Raw genomic sequence first — 8,210 nt, forward strand, 5'->3', positions numbered from 1 at the left:
CATTTTGTAAGGGCATGTGGAAGATTGGTCGTATCCTTTGGCTGTGCATGCCTGTCACTATCTATCTATCTATCCATCTATCTACCTATTTATCTATCTATCTATCTATATAGATAGATAGATAGATAGATTGGGGTGTCTAAATGTGTGTGGATGTAACCAAGATGAGAAAAAATTATAGGTAGTATGTTTGAGGAAAGGAACCTGGATGTTTTGGCTTTGACTGAAACAAGCTCAAGGATAAAGGGGAGGAAGAGTGGTTTGGGAATGTCTTGGAAGTAAAGTCAGGGGTTGGTATAGATGTAACCAAGATGAGAAAAAGGAGAGATAGGTAGTTTGTTTGAGGAAAGGAGCCTGGATGTTTTGGCTCTGAGTGAATCGAAGCTCAAGGGTAAAAGGGAAGAGTGGTGTGGGAATGTTTTGGGAGTAAAGTCAGGGGTTGGTTTGAGGACAAGAGCAAAGGAAGGTGTATCACTACTCCAGAAGCAGGAGTTGTGGGAGTATGTGATAGAGTGTAAGAAAGTAAACTCTAGATTGATATGAGTAAAACTGAAAGTGGATGTGGTGAGATGGGTGATTATTGGTGCCTATGAGAAGAAATCATGAGAGGCAAGTGTTTTGGGAGCAGCTGAGTGAGTGTGTTAGCAGGTTTGATGCACGAGACCGGGTTTGAATGCAAAGGTGAGTAATGTGGCAGTTGAGGGTAAAATTGGTGTACATGGGGGTGTTCAGTGTTATAAATGAAAATGGTGAAGAGCTTGTAGATTTGTGTGCTGAAAAAGGACTGGTGATTAGGAATACGTGGTTTAAAAAGAGAGATATACATAAGTATACGTATGTAAGTAGGAGAGAGGGCCAGAGAGCGTTATTGGATTACGTGTTAATAGATAAGCACGTGAAAGAGAGACTTTTGGATGTTAATGTGCTGAGAGGGGCAATTGCAGGGATGTCTGATCATTATCTTGTGGAGGGGAAGGTGAAGATTTGTATGGGTTTCCAGAAAAGAAGAGAGAATGTTGGGGTGAAGAGAATGGTGAGAGTAAGTGAGCTTGGAAAGATGACTTGTGCGAGGAAGTACCAGGAGAGATTGAGTGCAGAATGGAAAAACGTGAGAGCAAATGACGTAAGCGGAGTGGGGGAGGAATGGGATGTATTTAGGGGAGCAGTGATGGCTTGCGCAAAAGATGCCTGTAGCATGAGAAAGGTGAGAGGTGGGCAGATTAGAAATGGTAGTGAGTGGTGGAATAAAGAAGTAAGATTGTTAGTGAAAGAGAAGTGAGAGGCATTTGGACGATTTTTGCAGTGAAATAGCGCAAATGACTAGGAGATGTAGAAAAGAAAGAGGCAAGAGGTCAAGAGAAGGTGCAAGAGGTGAAAAAGAGGGCAAATGAGAGTTGGGGTGACAGAGTATCATTAGATTTTAGGGAGGATAGAAAGATGTTTTGGAAGGAGGTAAATAAAGTGCGTAAGACATAAGAAAACAAATTGGAACATCGGTGAAGGGGCAAATGGGGAGGTAATAACAAGTAGTGGTGAAGTGTGAAGATGGAGTGAGTATTTTGAAGGTTTGTTGAAGGTGTTTGATGATAGAGTGGCAGATATAGGGTGCTTTGGTCGAGGTGGTGTGCGAAGTGAGAGGGTTAGGGAAAATGATTTGGTAAACAGAAATGAGGAATTGAAAGATTTGCAGAAGAGGAAAGCAGGCAAGGCGACGGGTCTGGATGATATTGCTGTGGAAGTTACTAAGAAAGGAGGTGACTGTGTTATTGACTGGTTGGTGAGGATATCCAATGTATGTATGGTTCATGGTAAAGTGCCTGAGGATTGGCGGAATGCATGCATAGTGCCATTGTACAAAGGCAAAGGGGATAAAGGTGAGAGTCCAAATTACAGAGGTATAAGTTTGTTGACTATTCCTGGGAAATTATATGGAAGGATATTGCTTGAGAGGGTAAGGGCATATACAGAGCATCAGAGTGGGGAAGAGTAGTGTGGTTTCAGAAGTGGTAGAGGATGTGTGGATCAGGTGTTTACTTTGAAGAACGTATGTGAGAAACACTCACAAAAACAGATGGATTTGTATGTAGCATTTATGGATCTCGAGAAGGCATATGACAGAGTTCATAGAGATGCTCTGTGGAAAGTATTAATAGTATATGGTGGGGGAGGTAAGTTGCTAAAAGCAGTGAAATTTTTTATCGAGGATACAAGGCATGTGTACAAGTAGGATGAGAGGAAAATGATTGTTCCCAGTGAATGTCGTTTTGCGGCAAGGGTGCGTGATGTCTCAATGGTTGTTTAATTTGTTTATGGATGAGGTTGTTAGGGAGGTGAATTCAAGAGTTTTGGAGAGAGGGGCAAGTATGCAGTCTGTTGTGGATGAGAGGGCTTGGGAAGTGAGTCAGTTGTTGTCGCAGGTGATACAGTCTGGTGACTGATTCGGGTGAGAAACTGCAGAAATTGGTGACTGAGATTGGTAAAGTATGTGAAAGAAGAAAGCTGAGAGTAAATGTGAACAAGAGCAAGGGACAAGTAAATTAGGAGGTATGTTTGAATGGAGAAAACCTAGATGAAGTGAAGTGCTTTAGATATCTGGGAGTGGAGTTGGCAGCGGACGGAACTATGGAAGCGAAGTGTGTCACAGGGTGAGGGAGGGGGGGGGGGGGGGTTGAAGAATGTGTGGAAGGCGAGAACGTTATCTCGGAGAGCAAAATTGGGTATGTTTGAAGGAATAGTGGTTCCAACAATGTTATATGATTATGAGGCAGGGGCTATAGATAGGGTTGTGCGCAGGAGGGTGTATGTGTTGGAAATGAGATGTTTGAGGACAATATGTGGTGTGAGGTGGTTTGATCGAGTAAGTAATGAAAGGGTAAGAGAGATGTGCGGTAATAAAAATAGTGTGGTTGAGAGAGCAGATGGTGTATTGAAATGATTTGGTCACATGGAGAGAATGAGTGAGGAAAGATTGACAAAGAGGATATATGTGTCAGAGGTGGAGGGAACGAGGAGAAGTGGAAGACCAAATTGGAGGTGGAAGGATGGAGTTAAAAAGATTTTGAGCTATCGGGTCTTGAACATACAGGAGGGTGAGAGGCGTGCAAGGAATAGAGTGAATTGGAACGATGTGGTATACCGGGATAGACGTGCTGTCAATGGATTGAACCAGCGCATGTGAAGCGTCTGGGGTAAACCATGGAAAGTTTTGTGAGGCCTGGATGTGGAAAAGGAGCTGTGGTTTTGGTGCATTATACATGACAGCTAGAGTCTGAGTATGAACGAATGTGGCCTTATGTCTTTTCCTTGCCCTACCTCGCGTGCGTGCGGGTTGAAGGGGGATGCTATTCCATGTGTGGCGGGGTGGCGACGGGAATGGATAGAGGCAGCAAGTATATATATATATATATATATATATATATATATATATATATATATATATATATATATATATATATATAAGAGACAGGAGGTCAAGAGAAAGGTGCAAGAGGTGAAAAAGAGGGCAAATGAGAGTTGGGGTGAGAGAGCATCATTAAATTTTAGGGAGAATAAAAAGATGTTCTGGAAGGAGGTAAATAAAGTGCGTAAGACAAGGGAGCAAATGGAAACTTCAGTGAAGGGCGCAAATGGGGAGGTGATAACAAGTAGTGGTGATGTGAGGAGATGGAGTGAGTATTTTGAAGGTTTGTTGAATGTGTTTGATGATAGAGTGGCAGATATGGGTGTTTTGGTCGAGGTGGTGTGCAAAGTGAGAGGGTTAGGGAAAATGATTTGGTAAACAGAAAAGAGGTAATAAAAGCTTTGCGGAAGATGAAGATGGTGTGAGGTGGTTTGATCGAGTAAGTAACGTAAGGGTAAGAGAGATGTGTGGAAATAAAAAGAGCGTGGTTGAGAGAGCAGAAGAGGGTGTTTTGAAATGGTTTGGGCACACGGAGAGAAGGAGTGAGGAAAGATTGACCAAGAGGATATATGTGTCGGAGGTGGAGGGAACGAGGAGAAGTGGGAGACCAAATTGGAGGTGGAAAGATGGAGTGAAAAAGATTTTGTGTGATCGGGGCCTGAACATGCAGGAGAGTGAAAGGAGGGCAAGGAATAGAGTGAATTGGATCGATGTGGTATACCGGGGTTGACGTGCTGTCAGTGGATTGAATCAGGGCATGTGAAGCGTCTGGGGTAAACCATGGAAAGCTGTGTACGTATGTATATTTGCGTGTGTGGACGTATGTATATACATGTGTATGGGGGTGAGTTGGGCCATTTCTTTCGTCTGTTTCCTTGCGCTACCTCGCAAACGCGGGAGACAGCGACAAAGCAAAAAAAAAAAAAAAATATATATATATATATATATATATATATATACGAATAAAGTGTATATGAACGTGCACCTTCATAGAACATACAAAGCTCCATCAGCCAGGACCGAACCTGGGACCCCTTGTGCAAGAGGCAGGCATGCTAACCGCTAGGCTAAGGGACTGTATAATAGGAAACAACTATTCGAAATACTAACTACTCGAATACCCTTCGTCACACTATGGTGAGCAACGGGGTCTATCGGTTGTTTCCGAACAGAACACATATGTGTTCTGTTCGGAAACAACCGATAGACCCCGATGCTCACCATAGTGAGACGAAGGGTATTCGAGTACTTAGTATTTCGAATAGTTGTTTCCTATTATACAGTCCCTTAGCCTACCGGTTAGCATGCCTGCCTCTTGCACAAGGGGTCCCAGGTTCGGTCCTGGCTGATGGAGCTTTGTATGTTCTATGAAGGTGCGCGTTCATATACACTTTATTCGTATTCATATAACTCCGTGTTGTACAGTCAGGTTCGGTAAAACGCTCTCAGCTGGCTATGTGTTCTGTTCGGAAACAACCGATAGACCCCGTTGCTCACCATAGTGAGACGAAGGGTATTCGAGTACTTAGTATTTCGAATAGTTATTTCCTATTATACAGTCCCTTAGCCTAGCGGTTAGCATGCCTGCCTCTTGCACAAGGGGTCCCAGGTTCGATCCTGGCTGAGGGAGCTTTGTATGTTATATATATATATATATATTTTTTTTTGCTTTGTCGCTGTCTCCCGCGTTTGTGAGGCAGCGCAAGGAAACAGACGAAAGAAATGGCCCAACCCACCCCCATACACATGTATATACATACGTCCACACACGCCAATATACATACCTACACAGCTTTCCATGGTTTACCCCAGACGCTTCACATGCCCTGATTCAATCCACTGACACCACGTCAACCCCGGTATACCACATCGATCCAATTCACTCTATTCCTTGCCCTCCTTTCACCCTCCTGCATGTTCAGGCCCCGATCACACAAAATCTTTTTCACTCCATCTTTCCACCTCCAATTTGGTCTCCCACTTCTCCTCGTTCCCTCCACCTCCGACACATATATCCTCTTGGTCAATCTTTCCTCACTCATTCTCTCCATGTGCCCAAACCATTTCAAAACACCCTCTTCTACTCTCTCAACCACGCTCTTTTTATTTCCACACATCTCTCTTACCCTTATGTTACTTACTCGATCAAACCACCTCACACCACACATTGTCCTCAAACATCTCATTTCCAGCACATCCATCCTCCTGCGCACAACTCTATCCATAGCCCACGCCTCGCAACCATACAACATTGTTGGAACCACTATTTCTTCAAACATACCCATTTTTGCTTTCCGAGATAATGTTCTCGACTTCCACACATTCTTCAAGGCTCCCAGGATTTTCGCCCCCTCCCCCACCCTATGATCCACTTCCGCTTCCATGGTTCCATCCGCTGCCAGATCCACTCCCAGATATCTAAAACACTTTACTTCCTCCAGTTTTTCTCTATTCAAACTTACCTCCCAATTGACTTGACCCTCAACCCTACTGTACCTAATTACCTTGCTCTTATTCACATTTACTCTTAACTTTCTTCTTTCACACACTTTACCAAAGTCAGTCACCAGCTTCTGCAGTTTCTCACATGAATGAGCCACCAGCGCTGTATCATCAGCGAACAACAACTGACTCACTTCCCAAGCTCTCTCATCCCCAACAGACTTCATACTTGCCCCTCTTTCCAAAACTCTTGCATTCACCTCCCTAACAACCCCATCCATAAACAAATTAAACAACCATGGAGACATCACACACCCCTGACACAAACCTACATTCACTGAGAACCAATCACTTTCCTCTTTTCCTACACGTACACATGCCTTACATCCTTGATAAAAACTTTTCACTGCTTCTAACAACTTGCCTCCCACACCATATATTCTTAATACCTTCCACAGGGCATCTCTATCAACTCTATCATATGCCTTCTCCAGATCCATAAATGCTACATACAAATCCATTTGCTTTTCTAAGTATTTCTCACATACATTCTTCAAAGAAAACACCTGATCCACACATCCTCTACCACTTCTGAAACCACACTGCTCTTCCCCAATCTGATGCTCTGTACATGCCTTCTCCCTCTCAATCAATACCCTCCCATATAATCTACCAGAAATACTCAACAAACTTTTTTTTTTTTTCTTGCTTTGTCACTGTCTCCCGCGTTTGCGAGGTAGCGCAAGGAAACAGACGAAAGAAATGGCCCAACCCACCCCCATACACATGTATATACATACGTCCACACACGCCAATATACATACCTACACAGCTTTCCATGGTTTACCCCAGACGCTTCACATGCCCTGATTCAACCCACTGACAGCACATCAACCCCGGTATACCACATCGATCCAATTCACTCTATTCCTTGCCCTCCTTTCACCCTCCTGCATGTTCAGGCCCCGATCACACAAAATCTTTTTCACTCCATCTTTCCACCTCCAATTTGGTCTCCCACTTCTCGTTCCCTCCACCTCCGACACATATATCCTCTTGGTCAATCTTTCCTCACTCATTCTCTCCATGTGCCCAAACCATTTCAAAACACCCTCTTCTGCTCTCTCAACCACGCTCTTTTTATTTCCACACATCTCTCTTACCCTTACGTTACTTACTCGATCAAACCACCTCACACCACACATTATCCTCAAACATCTCATTTCCAGCACATCCATCCTCCTGCGCACAACTCTATCCATAGCCCATGCCTCGCAACCATACAACATTGTTGGAACCACTATTCCTTCAAACATACCCATTTTTGCTTTCCGAGATAATGTTCTCGACTTACACACATTCTTTAAGGCTCCCAGGATTGTCGCCCCCTCCCCCACCCTATGATCCACTTGCGCTTCCATGGTTCCATCCGCTCCCAGATATCTAAAACACTTTACTTCCTCCAGTTTTTCTCCATTCAAACTTACCTCCCAATTGACTTGACCCTCAACCCTACTGTACCTAATAACCTTGCTCTTATTCACATTTACTCTTAACTTTCTTCTTTCACACACTTTACCAAACTCAGTCACCAGCTTCTGCAGTTTCTCACATGAATCAGCCACCAGCGCTGTATCATCAGTGAACAACAACTGACTCACTTCCCAAGCTCTCTCATCCCCAACAGACTTCATACTTGCCCCCTCTTTCCAAAACTCTTGCATTCACCTCCCTAACAACCCCATCCATAAACAAATTAAACAACCATGGAGACATCACACACCCCTGCCGCAAACCTACATTCACTGAGAACCAATCACTTTCCTCTCCTCCTACACGTACACATGCCTTACATCCTCGATAAAAACTTTTCACTGCTTCTAACAACTTGCCTCCCACACCATATATTCTTAATACCTTCCACAGAGCATCTCTATCAACTCTATCATATGCCTTCTCCAGATCCATAAATGCTACATACAAATCCATTTGCTTTTCTAAGTATTTCTCACATACATTCTTCAAAGCAAACACCTGATCCACACATCCTCTACCACTTCTGAAACCACACTGCTCTTCCCCAATCTGATGCTCTGTACATGCCTTCACCCTCTCAATCAATACCCTCCCACATAATTTACCAGGAATACTCAACAAACTTATACCTCTGAAATTTGAGCACTCACTCTTATCCCCTTTGCCTTTGTACAATGGCACTATGCACGCATTCCGCCAATCCTCAGGCACCTCACCATGAGTCATACATACATTAAATAACCTTGCCAACCAGTCAATAATACAGTCACCCCCTTTTTTAATAAATTCCACTGCAATACCATCCAAACCTGCTGCCTTGCCGGCTCTCATC

Source organism: Panulirus ornatus, chromosome 42 (assembly GCF_036320965.1).
Source record: "Panulirus ornatus isolate Po-2019 chromosome 42, ASM3632096v1, whole genome shotgun sequence".
Classification (NCBI taxonomy): domain Eukaryota; kingdom Metazoa; phylum Arthropoda; class Malacostraca; order Decapoda; family Palinuridae; genus Panulirus; species Panulirus ornatus.